A 15,653-nucleotide genomic window follows, 5' to 3' on the forward strand; every position below is an offset into this window, starting at 1 on the left:
AAGGGAACATTACCAATGACCCCACAGAAATAGAAAAAGAAAACTTCAAAGATTCTACAAATGCCCCTGTGGCACAACTAGGAAATCTAGAAGAAATCGATAATTTCCTGGAAACATACACCTTCCCAAGACTGAACCAGGAATAAATTAAATCCCTGAACAGAACAATAAAGAGTTCTGAAATTGAATCAGTATTAAAAGGCCTTCCAACCATAAAAAAACCCAGGACCAGATAGATTCACAGCCAAATCATACCTGATGGGTAAGTAAAGCTGGCACCAGTTCTAATGAAACTATTCTAAAAGCTGAGGAGGAGGAACTCCTCCCCAACTCATTCTATGAGGCCAGTATCATCCTAATACCAAAGCCTGGCAGAGACACAACAAAATAAGAAAACTTCAGGCAAATATTGATGGACATTGATGCAAAAATCCTCAACAAAATAGTAGCAAACTGAATCCAGCAGCACATCAAAAAGCGTAGCCACCATAATCAAGTTGGTTTTATTATTGGGATGAAAGGTTGGTTCAACACATGTAAATCAATAAATGTGATTCAGCACATTAACAGAAGTAAAGAGAAAACCCACATGATTACTTCAAGAGATGCAGAAAAAGGCTTTGGATAAAATTCAACATCCCTTCATTTTAAAAACTCCCAATAAACTAGGTATTGAAGGAACATACCTCAAAATAATAAGAGCCATCTCTGACAGACCCACAGCTAATATCATACTGGATGGGGATAAGCTGGAAACACTCCCCTTGAAAAGTGGCACAAGACAAAGATGCCCTATCTTACCACTCCTATTCAACATAGTACTGGATGTCCTGGCTGCAGCAATCAAGCAAAAGCAGGAAATATAGGGCATCTAAATAGGAAGAGAGGAAGTAAAACTATCCCTGTTTGCACATGACATGACTCTCTATACCCAAAGTCTCCGTCCAAAAGCTCCTTCACCAAATAAACAACTTCAGCAAAATTTCAGGATACAAAATCAATGTACAAAAATTACTAGCATTTCTATACACCAACAACAGTCAAGCAGAGAGCCAAATCAGGAATGCAATCCCATTCACAACTGCAACAAGAAGAATAAAATACCTAGAAATACAGGTAACCGGAAAGTGACAGATCTCCACAAGAATTACAAAACACTGCTCAAGGAAATCAGAGATGATACAAACAAATGGAAAAGCATTCCATGCTCATGAATAGGAAGTATGAGTATCATTAAAATGACCACACTGGCCAAAGCAATTTATAGATCGAACGCTATTCCTATCAAACTACCAATGCCATTCTTCACAGAACAACAACAACAACAAAAATAAAATTCACATGAAATCAAAAAAGAGCCCAAATGGCCAAGGCAATCCTATGCAAAGAGAAAAAAGCTGGAGGCATCATGTTACCCAACTTCAAACTATACTCCAAACTACAGTAATCAAAACAGCATAGTACTGGTATAAAAACGGACACATAGACCAATGGAACAGAATAGAGAGCCCAGAAATAAGGCTGCATATCTATGACCATCTGATCTTTGACAAAGATGACAAAAACAAGCAATGGGGAAAAGATTCCCTATACAATAAATGGTGTTGGGATAACTGGTAGTCATATGCATAGGATTGAAGCTGGACCCCTTCCTTATATCATACACAAAAATCAACTCAAGATCGATTACAGACTTAAATGTACAATTCCAAACTATAAAAACCCTGGAAGACAACCTAGGCAATACCATCCTGGACACAGGAATGAGCAAATATTTCATGACAAAGATAAGCAAAAGCTATTGCAACAAAAGCAAAAATTGACAAGTGTGATCTAATTAAACTTAAGAGCTTCTGCACAGCAAAACAAACTATCAACAGAGTAAACAGACAACCTATAGAATGGGAGAAAATATTTGCAAACTATGCATTTGATAAATGTCTACTAACCAGCGTCTGTAAGGAACTTAAACAAATTTACAATAAAAAAACAAAACCCCATTTAAAAGTGGGCAAAGACATGAACAGATACTTTTCTAAAGAAGACATACATGTAGTCAACAATCATATTTTTAAAAAGCTTGATATCACTGATCATTAGAGAAATGCAAATCAAAACCACAATGAGATACCATCTCACAGCAGTCAGAATAGCTATTACTAAAAAGTTAAAAAAAAAAAAACAGATGCTAGCGAGGTATGGAGAAAAGGTAACATTGATACACTGGTGGGAGTATACATTAATTTAACCATTGTGGGAAGCAGTGTGGTGATTCCTTAAAGAGCTAAAATCTGAATTACCATTTGACTGAGCAATCTCATTACTAGGTATATACTCAGTGGAACATACATCAATCTACCATAAAGACACATGCAGCGCTATTCACAACAGCAAAGACATGGAATCAACCGAAATGTCCACTAATGATAGAATGGCCAAAGAAAATGTGGTACATATGTACCACGGAATACTATGCAGCCATTAAAAAGAATGAGACCATGTCTTTTGTGGGAACATAGATGGAGCTAGATGCCATTATCCTTAGTAAAGTAACACAGAAACAGCCAAATACCACATGTTCTCACTTATAAGTGGGAGCTAGATGATAAGAACAGACACAAAGAAGACACAACAGACACTGGGGCTTACTTGAGGGTGGAGGGTGGGAGTGGGTGAGGAGCAGAGAAAATAACCATTGGGTACTAGGCTTAGTACCTGGGTGATGAAACTGTGTGACATGGGTTTACCTATATAACAAACCTGTGTACCCAGAACCTAAAAGTTAAAAAAAAATCTGTAACTATTATTGTTGACTTACATATTTCTCCTTTCATTTATCCCAGTTTTGCTTCATGTATTGTAATGGCTTGCAATTATGTGTATATATGTTTATAACTGTTATATCTTCCTCATGGATTGACCCTTTGATCATTATACAGTGTCCCTCTTTGTATCCAGCAACATTTTAAGATTTTTCATTTTTCCTGACACTAGTATCATCACTCTCTTTCTTGTGGTTACTGGTTGCATGATATCTTTCCTTTTTTTCTTCTCTGTTTTTTTAAAAAAGATACAGGGTCTCATTCTGTCACCCAGGCTGAAATGCATTAGTGTGATCCTAGCCCACTGAAAGTTCAAACTCATGAACTCAAGCAATTCTCCTATCTCACTCTACCAAGTAGCTAGGACTACAGGCGTGTGCCACCACACCTGGCTAATTTTTAAAATCGTTTTGTAGAGATGGGGGTCCCGCTGTGTTGATCAGATTGGCCTCAAACTCTTGGTTTCAAATGATCCTCCCACCTCAGCCTACCAAAGTGCTGAGATTACAGGTGTGAGCCACTGCACTTGATTCCTTTACTCTAAATCTTTTTAATATTTAGAATCTAAATAAGGTATGCCTCCTGTATACCACATATAGTTGGATCTTTTTTTTAAAATCCAGTCTGACACACAATGCCTTTTGATTGTTTAATCTGGTCATATTTAATGTTATTACTTATATTTAATTTTTACTTTGTTTTCTATGTATCTTGTGTTTTTGCTCTTTTTTTCCTCCTTTACTGCTTTGTTTTGCAGTAATCGATATTATCTAAGTAGCATTTCAATTTCTTTAAATATATATCTGTGTGTGTGTAAGTTTCCTTAATGGTTGCTCTAGGGCTTACTATATACATTATAACTTACCAGAATCAGCTTCAGATTTATATTAATTCTTGTGAGATTTAGAAACACTACTCTTGTGTAGCTCTATTTCTTTTCTCTTGTTTTGTGTTGTTATACATATTCAATTTTAAATGTTACAAACCCAAAATACACTGCTATAATTATTACTTTATATAATTTAATATCATTAAGGTTGCTGAGAGAACAAGTGTGTATTTATAGATTTTGTTATATTAAATTCATTTACTATTTCTGTTTCTCTTCAATTGTTCTTGTCAATATGTGTTAGCCTAGAGTAATTTTCTTAGCTCAATACAACCTTGCTCCCATCTACCTCCTTTGTGCTGTTATCAGCAAAATGTATTTCACTTATGTATGTTAAAGGCCCAGCAATACATTATATACATCTTCTTTTATATAGGTGCCTTCTAACTTGGCTAAGGAGAAAAAATATTCATTTAAACTGTCTTTTAACGTAACTACTATTACCAGTGCACTTTGTTTTTTTGTGTGTGGAATTGAATTGCCATCTGGGTGACTTACTTTCAATCTAAAGAACTTCTTTTAGAATTTCTTGTAAGGAGGGTCTGTCTGTTAGTAACAAATTATCTGTTTATCTGGGAATACTTCCAATTTTCTTTTACTTTTGAAACATACGTTTGCTAAATATTGGATTGGTTAAGTTTCTTCCTTTTAGCATTTCGAATAGATTCACACTGCTTCCTGGGCCACAGTGTTTCTGCTGAGAAGTCAGCTTTTAACAGTGGTTTTGGCAGGGTTCTTTTTGGCTATCTTTTCCCCTATCCATATCTAGTTGTTAAGCTCCTCTAATTGCTAGATGATTGCTTTGTCACTTCCAACAATAAAACTACCTCATTGAGAGTACATACTGTGTTGCAAATGGAGTCAGTTCAATTTGGAAAAGATGAAGAGCTCTCTGATTTGTGGCCTTCATCTCCTTCCAGGCGAGATCTCTGCTGTGGTTTTGAAACTGGGAGCGGGAACAATGACATGCTTCACTCTAAGTGACACTCCCAGTCTTGTCTTGGAACTGAGTGCTCAGTGGGGTGTCGGGGGAGGGAAGAGTAAGTTCAGAATTTTTGTTGTTGTTGTTGTTGTTTTTGGCTCGCTTATCCTAGCATGGAATTAATGCCTTACAAGCTGAAACCAAAGGTGACTGGGGCCCAGTGCTTTCAGTGGCAGCATATCCAAAGTAGATCCCTCTCTCCACATAAATGGTACCTGGGCATTAAGAAAAGAGCCGTGATTTCACTTGCACTTGCCTGCAATGTAGTCTCAGCGACAGGTGGAGGAGGGATGGCCCCTCAACTGGAGCTGAGGGAGGTGGAGCTTGTGTTCTTGGCTGCATCAGTCTGAAAGATTCCATCTTGCTGAGTTGGGAGTGAGAAAGGAGGATGCAGATAGTTCAAAATAGTGCAGATTCTCATTGTTCTTACCAAATTTTAGTAAATGTTCTTGAATGTTTCTTAACTTGCTTATGTCCATGGACCATTTCCAGAGACTTTGAATGGTTGTTTTAAAATAATTTTCACTAGTCTTGCTGGGAACTGAATCCAGCGTTCCTCACATTATCACGCTGAAATTCAGAAACACATATGTTTCATTTCCTCTTTTTGGGACATGTATTATCTTTAATAAGATTTATGTCAGAACTTCTGCTACACTTTTTATGTGTTCAGCTCCTTATATTTACCATCTTTTCCTCTGTCCATCCCAGGTTATTTCTTTAGTTTGTTATCGAGCTCTCCAATTTTTTCAACTTCAATGTTCAGATTAAACTTCTTTCTCATTTTATTGATATTTTACATTTTTCAGTGCTATTTAGTTTTTAAAAATTTGTCTAGTATTTAAGATAGTCTTATGTTTTCCCTTCCTATGGCTTTGTTCCTAATTATGACCTGCATATTTCATGGCTGTGATATGTCTATGATATGACATATATGTGATCTGTTCTTAAATACTCATGAATTTTGATTTTTTGTTTACTAAACTTTTCACTGAATGTGTTAAATTTTACGATCTGTGTATATTTAGATGTTTTAAATCTTAAAACATGAAGGCTGTCATCTTACATAAAATGTGTTTAAATGGAGTTAACTTTGACTTAGAATACTATTTTTTTGCAACTTACATTAAAATGGACAGAGGCATTGAAAGTTAATGGCTGCTAACATCAAAGAGAGGAGACATTATTTGCCTACTGATGGAAAACACATTACATCCTCTAAAGCAGCCTTGAAGAAGAAGAAAAATAATTTGACTAGATTCAATGTATAAACTTAGAGGAAATACAGGAGATTTTGAATTACACTTGTACTTTGGGATGCTGTTAAGAGAATCTGGACTTTAGGATGCTCTCCAGGACAAAAAAACCGGGTTTCTTCAATAAGTGAACTAGAGTGGCTGGGAGGGGGAGGGGAGTTAGAGGGTGTGAGAAAAGAGATGGCCTAGAATAAAAGAAACACAAAATATGCATTAACCTACTGCATTGTATGGACTTTACTTGGATCCTAAATTAAATAAACAACATCTAAAAATAGCATTTATATTTTAATTTTGAATATTCACTAAATATTTTCTGACATTAAGGAATTTTTATTCATATTTTTATGTGTGCTAGTGGTATTGTGGTTATCTTAAAAATATTTATCCCGGCCAGGCGCGGTGGCTCACGCCTGGAATCCCAGCACTTTGGGAGGCCGAGGCGGGTGGATCACGAGGTCAAGAGATCGAGACCATCCTGGTCAACATGGTGAAACTCTGTCTCTACTAAAAATACAAAAAATTAGCTGGGCATGGTGGTGCGTGCCTGTAATCCCAGCTCCTCAGAAGGCTGAGACAGGAGAATTGCCTGAACCCAGGAGGCGGAGGTTGCGGTGAGCCGAGATCGTGCCATTGCACTCCAGCCTGGGTAACAAGAGCGAAACTCCGTCTCAAAAAAAAAAAAAAAAAAAATTTATCCTTTAGAAGTATCATAGAAATATTCATAGATGAAATCATACACAAGAAATGCTTCAAAGTAACATCAGAGGTGAATAGTCGGTGGGATTATAGAATAAACAGATTGTCTATGAGGTAATTCTTGAAGTCCAGTGGCAGACAGGGGCTCGTTATATTGCTCTTTGTATTTCTGTATATATTTGAAGTTGACTTTCCTATTATTTACTGCCTTAGCCTTGTAATCTTGATTCCTAAAGGGTGGGAATTTGTAAACTAAAGTGAAGGTCAAAGAGAGCAGCTAATGAACACATCATCACATTCCGATGTGTCAAGTTTTTAAGACTGAATCATCTATAAAACTGAGGGCATAGTTGACAACACTATTTCCTGTTAATCTTCCCTAAATGAAATCATCAAATGTTATTTTTTATTCTGAAAAAAAATGCTCTGCAGCAAAATGCTTATTAAACCGAGAACAGGTCTCTTTTTCAGTTATATGCTGAATTCTGAAATATTTTCATGTTGATATTTGTACTTTTTCAAAAATAACTTCCTTAGGATCCAGTTAGTATGACTGGTGTTAAACTTCCATGGCTGTTCCTTTTAAATTGCTGATTGAGGTAAAAATGAACACTTTTTAGTGGCTGATGTCTTAGTCAATTTGGGTGGCAATAACAAAATATCTTAGACTGAGTAACTTATAAAATAAATACTAGAAAGTTGTTTCTCACAGTTCTGGAGGGTGGAAGTCCAAGGTCAAGGCACCAGAGGATTCAGTATCTAAAGAGGGCCCACTCTACTTCATACATGGCACCTTCTAGGCAAGTTCTCACATGGCAGAGGGGGAAAAAGGCCTTATTTATAGAGAAACTAATCTCATTCATGAAGGAAAATCTATCATGACCTAATCACTTCCAAAGTCTCCACCTCTTGAAATTACTGAACTGGAGATTAGATTTCAATATATGGATTTAAGAGGACACAGAAATTTAGACCATAGCAGCTGCTCATTAAGTGCAAATCATGTGCCAGGTCCTCAAAAGTGGCATCTAAATTAGTCCACAATTTATAGAGGCCTACAGTCTCAAGAAGACATACAATAAGAAAAGAAACAAAGTAAATAACTGTCAAGACAACAGAATTCCAAAACCCAGAAAAGAATATAACAAAGTAACAACAGACCAACATCACTGATGTACATAGATGCAAAAATCCAAAACAAATCCAACAGCCTATCAAAAAGATAATACACCATGATCAAGTGGGTTTCATACCAGCAATGTATTCAACAGAATACACTTTATGTAATTTTTTTCCAACTTAAAACACAATATTCAGAATTCCAAATTCCTTCCATCCTAGGTACTTTTTCAACTATATTACATCGAGATTAATGCCCACATCTGTTAAGGTAATAAGGGGGCATGAATTAGGAACAGAGGAGAGAATAGGAAGAGGGCTCTAGTAACACTAAGAAACCAATTTATCTGTAAACATTCATTCCCTTGGAAAATATGTCCTTTTGTTGTCTCATGCCAGGACACCATGATCCTTACTACGCATGAACTGTTAGAGAGGGCCAGACACCAGACTCGCATTCACCACCAAGGGAGTTTATCACTAGGACTAGTCATAAAGCATTAAAGGTTAAGAAGATCCGATTTGTCTATAGTAATTGTTTACACTTATCCCTCTTTTCTCTTTCAATCTGTCACAGAAAAAAAGGGTAATTAATGCTTGCTCTACACTACACAGAACAGATTATATAGTGTCACATTTTCATAATGCAGTTTGCTTTTTTCTTTTTTAGCTTGACTATTGGAAGATACTATGCAAAAGGAAAAAATAAGCTTTGTTTTTACTTAGGATTGAGCCCATTAGTGTTAATAAAATGAGTAAGGTTTGTATATAACTCTGATAAGTGAGAGTGTATATGTGTAGACAGATGCACATGGGTACCAACCAAATAGACAATGAATGACAAAGACGCTTGGGATATAAACGACATCTGATGAATGCCAACTACACAGACACATAGGTAGATAAGGTCGTTCAGGAGGTAGCTTTCCTTTAAAAAAAAAAAATATCCTACTTGATCATGGTGGATAAGCTTTTTGATGTGCTGTTGCAATCGGCTTGCCAGTATTTTATTGAAGATTTTTGCATCTATGTTCATCATGGATATTGGCCTGTAGTTTTCTTTTCTTGTTGAGTCTCTGCCAGGTTTTGGTATCAGGATGATGTTGGTCTCATAAAATGATTTGGGAAGGATTCCCTCTTTTTGGATTATTTGGAATAGTTTCAGAAGGAATGGTACCAGTTCCTCTTTGTATGTCTGGTAGAATTCGGCTGTGAACCCATCTGGACCTGGGCTTTTTTTGGGTGGTAGGCTCTTAATTGCTGCCTCGACTTCAGACCTTGTTATTGGTCTATTCAGGGTTTTGACTTCTTCCTAGTTTAGGCTTGGGAGGAGGCAACTGTCCAGGAATTTATCCATTTCTTCCAGGTTTTCTAGTTTATGTGCATAGAGTTGTTTGTAATAATCTCTGATGATGGTTTGAATTTCTGTGGCATCTGTGGTGATATCCCCTTTATCATTTTTTATTGCATCTATCTGGTTATTCTCTCTTTTCTTTTTTATTAATCTGGCTAGTGGTCTATTTTGTTGATCTTTTCAAAACACCAGCTCCTGGATTTATTGATTTTTTGAAGGGTTTTTCGTGTCTCTATCTCCTTCAATTCTGCTTTGATCTTAGTTATTTCTTGTCTTCTGCTAGGTTTTGAGTTTTTTTGATCTTGCTCCTCTAGCTCTTTCAATTTTGACGACAGAGTGTCAATTTTAGATCTCTCCTTTCTTCTCACGTGGGCACTTATTGCTATATATTTTCCTCTAGAGACTGAAGTAGGATTCATCCCGGGGATGCAAGGCTGGTTCAACATATGCAAGTCTATAAATATAATTCACCACATAAACAGAACCAAAGACAAAAACCACATGATTATCTCAACTGATGCAGAGAAGGCCTTTGACAAAATTCAACAGCCCTTTATGCTAAAAACCCTCAATAAACTAGGTATCGACGGAACGTATCTCAAAATAATAAAACCTATTTATGACAAACCAACAGCCAATATCATACTGAATGGGCAAAAACTGGAAGCATTCCCTTTGAAATCTGGCACTAGACAAGGATGCCCTCTCTCACCACTCCTATTCAATATAGTACTGGAAGTTCTAGCCAGAGCAATCAGGCAAGAAAAAGAAATAAAGGGTATTCAATTAGGAAAGGAGGAAGTCAAATTGTCTCTATTTGCAGATGACATGATTGTATATCTACAAGACCCCATCATCTCAGCCCAAAAGCTCCTGAAACTGATAAGAAACTTCAGCAAAGTCTCAGGATACAAAATCAATGTGCAAAAATCACAAGCATTCCTATACACCAATAACAGACTTAAAGAGAGCCAAATCAAGAACGAACTGCCATTCACAATTGCTACAAAGAGAATAAAATACCTAGGAATACAACTAACAAGGAACGTAAAGGACCTCTTCAAGGAGAACTACAAACCACTGCTCAACGAAATAAGAGCGGACACAAACAGATGGAGAAACATTCCATGTTCATGGTTAGGAAGAATCAATATCGTGAAAATGGCCGTACCGCCCAAAGTAATTTACAGATTCAACACTATCCCCATCAAGCTACCAATGACCTTCTTCACAGAACTGGAAAAAAACACCTTAAATTTCATATGGAAACAAAAGAGAGCTCACATAGCCAAGTCAATTCTAAGCAAAAAGAACAAAGCGGGAGGCATCACACTACCGGACATCAAACTCTACTACAAGGCTACAGTAATCAAAACAGCATGGTACTGGTACCAAAACAGAGATATAGACCAATGGAACAGAACAGAGGCCTTGGAGGCAACACAACATATCTACAACCATCTGATTTTTGACAAACCTGATAAAAACAAGCAATGGGGAAAGGATTCCCTGTTTAATAAGTGGCGTTGGGAAAACTGGCTAGCCATATGCAGAAAGCAGAAACTGGACCCCTTCCTGACACCTTACACTAATATCAACTCCAGATGGATTAAAGACTTAAACATAAGACCTAACACCATAAAAACCCTAGAAGAAAACCTAGGCAAAACCATTCAGGACATAGGCGTAGGCAAGGACTTCATGACCAAAACACCAAAAGCATTGGCAACAAAAGCCAAAATAGACAAATGGGACCTAATCAAACTCCACAGCTTCTGCACGGCAAAAGACACAGTCATTAGAGTGAATCGGCAACCAACAGAATGGGAAAAAATTTTTGCAGCCTACCCATCTGACAAAGGGCTGATATCCAGAATTTACAACAAATTAAAACAGATTTACAAGAAAAAAACAAACAAGCCCATTCAAAAGTGGGCAAAGGATATGAACAGATACTTTACAAAAGAAGACATACATGAGGCCAACAAGCATATGAAAAAATGTTCATCATCACTGGTCATTAGAGAAATGCAAATCAAAACTACATTGAGATACCATCTCACGCCAGTTAGAAGGGCGATCATTAAAAAATATGGAGACAACAGATGCTGGAGAGGATGTGGAGAAATAGGAACACTTTTACACTGTTGGTGGGAGTGTAAATTAGTTCAACCATTGTGGAAGACAGTGTGGCGACTCCTCAAGGACCTAGAAATAGAAATTCCATTTGACCCAGCAATCCCATTACTGGGTATATATCCAAAGGATTATAAATCGTTCTACTATAAGGACACATGCACACGAATGTTCACTGCAGCACAGTTTACAATAGCAAAGACCCGGAACCAACCCAAATGCCCATCGATGATAGACTGGACAGGGAAAATGTGGCACATATACACCATGGAATATTATGCAGCCATCAAAAACGATGAGTTCGCATTCTTTGTAGGGACATGGATGAACCTCGAAACCATCATTCTCAGCAAACTGACACAAGAACAGAAAATCAAACACCGCATGTTCTCACTCATAGATGGGTGTTGAACAATCGGAACACATGTACACAGGGAGGGGAGCACTATACACTGGGGTCTGTTGCGGGGGAGTCAGGGGGGACAGTTGGGGGTGGGGAGTTGGGGAGAGATAGCATAGGGAGAAATGCCATATATAGGTGAAGGGGAGGAAGGCAGCAAATCACACTGCCACGTATGCACCTATACAACAATCTTGCATGTTTTTCACATGTACCCCAAAACCTAAAATGCAATAAAAAAAAATAAAAATATTGGTTTTACAATTCAATCAAAAGATTGACAGCAGATAATTTTTGGTTGTTATTTTTTTGAGACGAAGTTTTGCTCTGTTGCCCAGGCTGGAGTACAGTGCCACAATCTCGGCTCACTACAATCTCCCCTCCCATCTCTTGGGTTCAAGCTATTCTCCTGCTGAGCTCACCCTCCTGAGTAGCTGGGCTTATGGGGTGCCTACCATCATGCCTGGTTAATTTTTCTATTTTTAGTAGTGATGAGGTTTCACCATGTTGGCCAGGCTGGTCTTCAACTCCTAACCTCAAGTGATCTGGCTTTGGCATCCCAAAGTGCTGGGATTACAGGTGTAAGCCAATGCGTCCGGCAGAGAGCAGACAGTTTTTAACATCATGGTTAAAATACACAAAAAATTCTTGCTGGCTTCACTGAATTACCTCAGGAAAAACAATCACCAGAGGTTAAGGCTGAACTCAGACAATATAATTAGTAAGTCATCAAGGTTTTATTGAACATCTAATATGCAAGTCATTTTCTTTTCCAGAATTCCTACTCTTCCAGTTTTTACTATCTGGGAAGGTAGAATTTTATAGTAAAATCATGTATTACAAATGACCTATGAGTAATATGAGCTCCAGGTGGTATAGAAATAAAAAAGAGAAAATATTTGCTGTGGACTGCTCTGACAAGAATCCTGGGAAGAAGCAATTTGAGTTGGAAACAGAAGGATGGCTAAAACTTCTATAGGCAGAAGTTTCATAGATTTATAAATTTAACAACTACATATGTGTATATATAGATACACATAGTATCTCTTAAATGACAGCTACTGTCCAAAGAGTCTGGGGACACAAAGTAAACAAGGTAGATATATTATATAATCCCTGAACCATCAGACAATGAATCAGACTGTTTAATACAGTGTGACTATTAATGTAACAGTGTGTTTGGAAAGTACAGAGAAAGGGCTAATTCAGACAATGAGTCAGATAAAAAGGGATGATGGTAGAGCAAAGAAGACAGTCTTCCAAGTGGAGGGGCAACAGTTACAAAAGACCAGAGGCAAGGAGGAGCCTGGCCTGCTTGGAGCTGGAGTCAAAGAGTTGTGCTAATACATCACTAGCCAAGTGTGGCTGTTGAACACTTAAAATGTAGCTACTGCAACTGAGCAAATGAAATTAATTTTATTTAGTTTTAATGAAGTTAAATTTAAAAGTTGATAGCCACTTGAATATAACTAGAACAACTCAGGTATGTTAGTCTACTTTTTTAAAGTAAATTTTATGCAGTTTAAACACAGAACATTTCTTATAAAAACTTAGCCTCACAGCGAGTTGCGGTGGGTGATGCCTGTAATCCTAGCACTTTGGAAGCTGAGACTGGTGGATCACTTGAGGTCAGAAGTTTGAGACCAGCCTGGCCAACATGGTGAAACCCCATCCTACTAAAAATACAAAAATTAGCTGGGTATGGTGGGAGGCACCTGTAATCCCAGCTACTTGGGAGGCTGAGGCAGGAGAATTGCTTGAACCTGGGGAGTGGCGGTTGCAGTGAGCTGAGATCATACCACTGTACTCCAGCTTGGGAGACAGAGTGAGATTCTATCCCAAAAAAGAAAGAAAGAAAAAATTAACCTCTGAATTGAGATGTACTGTTAGTATAAAATATCCAATTCTAAAGGTTTAGTATTTAAAGTAGAATATAAAATTTCATAATTTTTAAATATTACATAACTCCATATTTTGGATATATTACATTAAGTAAAATATATTACAATTAATTTCAACAGTTTTTTACTTTGTAAATGTGGCTGCTGGAAAATTTAAAATTACATATTGGCTCACATATTTCTATCAGACAGTGCTGATCTAGAGTGCCATGAGGTGTGGGAAGTGAGAAAGAGGCTGGAGCAAGCCAGAACATGCAGGGCTTTGCAAGCCATGTGTATTGGAAAGTTGTAGATTCAAGATAGTATTGGCTGGAAGCCTACTAAATGCCAAGTGCTAGTCTGGTCATTTGGGATCTCAGTGAATGACAAGTTTCCTGCTCTCACAGAGGTTCTACGTTTTGGAGGAACTGTGTGTGTTGGGAGGTCACAAAACAATAAACAAATATATACAAATACTAGAGTATGTAGGGAGAAGAGCTATGGAAGGGAAAAAAAGTTGTGTTGCTAAGAGTACTTAGGAGTACTTTGGGCATGGAGTGAGGGGAATTATCATCTGTTAAAACAGGATGTTTGGGGTTGACCCACTAAGGTGATTTTGGAGCAAAGATTTAAAGGAGATGCTGTCATGAGACCAGCATCTGGGGGGAGAGTTTTCCAAGTAGAAGGAACACAAACCAAATACTCTAATGTTAAAGGCAGGAGGGGCCTGGTATGTTCTGGGGAAAGGGCTGGAGCAGAGTGAGCAAGAGGACAGTAGCAAGAGGATGTCAGAGAGATCGGAGGGCAAGTGCAAAACACATGGGGATTCATAGGCTATCATAAAGATGTGGGATTTTAATATGAGTGAAGTAGCATTTTGAGCAACTCATTCTGCTTCCTGGGTTGCTTGCTTTAGGGAGCAAAAGTAGCAGGACCTGTTAGGAGGTTATTGCAGTATCCAGATGAGATGAGAGTGGCTCAGACTAGGTTGGAAGCAGTAGCTGTAGTGAGGAATAGTCAGTTTCTTGACATATTTGGATGGTAAATATATTTTTCTTGGTTTGAACATGGGTTTTGAAGAGAAGGGTCAAGGAGGACTTCAAGTTTTTAGTCTCAGGAACTAGAAGGATGGAACTGCCAAAGACTGAGATGGAAAAGCAGATATAGGGGAAACTGAGGAGTGACTGCCAAGGAACAAGTGAAGATAGTGAAGTCCAAAGATTGAGCCCTGGGACAGGCAACATTAAAAGATCAGGGAGAAGACAAGAAACCAGCAAAGGAGACTAAGAAGCAGCAACCATTGATGAAGGAAGAAAATCAAGAGTGTGGTGTCCTTGGAAGCCAAGTAAAGAAAGGTTCTCAAAGAGGAGGAAGGGGTCAAGTGTATCAAATGTGGCTGCTAGAAAACGAAATGGGAAGTCTGAAAACTGACAGATTTAGTAAATTGGTGATCTTGAAAATAATCTTAGTGGTGCTGAAGGTGGGGCATTGGCAAAATCTGAAATGAAGAGGACTAAGGAAAGACTGGAGAAGAGGAATTAGAGGCGTGAGAATCAGTAACTCTTCAAGGGATTTTATGCCAAGGAAAAGCTTAAAAATGAGACAGCACATAGAACTGGGGTCAAAAATTTTAATGGGAGAAATAAAGCATATTTGTACGCTGAAATAAGTGATTCAACAATGAGAAGAAAAATGAAAGGGGTAGTTATTAGAGTGATGTCCTTACTAGGTGAGAGGTATGGAGTCTGCTGCATAAGATAATGATTAGGGGAAACACCTGGGACAGTCATTCTCAAATTAGATCAGCATCATCTGGAACTTGTTAGAAATGCATATTATGAGGCCCCACCCCAGATGTCCTGAATCAGAAACTTTGGGGGTGGCACCATGCAATCTGTTTTAATAAGCCCTCCAGGTGATGATGCATGCTCACGTTTGAGAAGCACTGTCACAGATAGTAACAGGAGGGAAAACAGTCTGGGAGAGAGCAACAGAGGGAGGTCTTAAAAGTGCTTCAGTTCTGTCCACGAAGAGGGAATTAAAGTCACCTGCTCAAAGTGAAAATGGGGAGATGTTTGAGAGAGCTGATGAAGGGTTTTAAGTAGGAAAGAAATGT

General features: G+C 37.9%; 1 protein-coding gene across 6 annotated transcripts in view; it reads right to left on the reverse strand.

Moving 5' to 3' along the window:
• MTAP (methylthioadenosine phosphorylase) overlaps positions 1-15,653 on the reverse strand; it is a 116,125-nt gene that overhangs the window by 39,745 nt on the left and 60,727 nt on the right. The window lies entirely within an intron of this gene.

This window comes from Aotus nancymaae, unplaced genomic scaffold, assembly GCF_030222135.1.
Source record: "Aotus nancymaae isolate 86718 unplaced genomic scaffold, 86718_ANA_hifiasm-v0.15.2.pri h1tg000003l, whole genome shotgun sequence".
Taxonomy (NCBI): Eukaryota; Metazoa; Chordata; class Mammalia; order Primates; family Aotidae; genus Aotus; species Aotus nancymaae.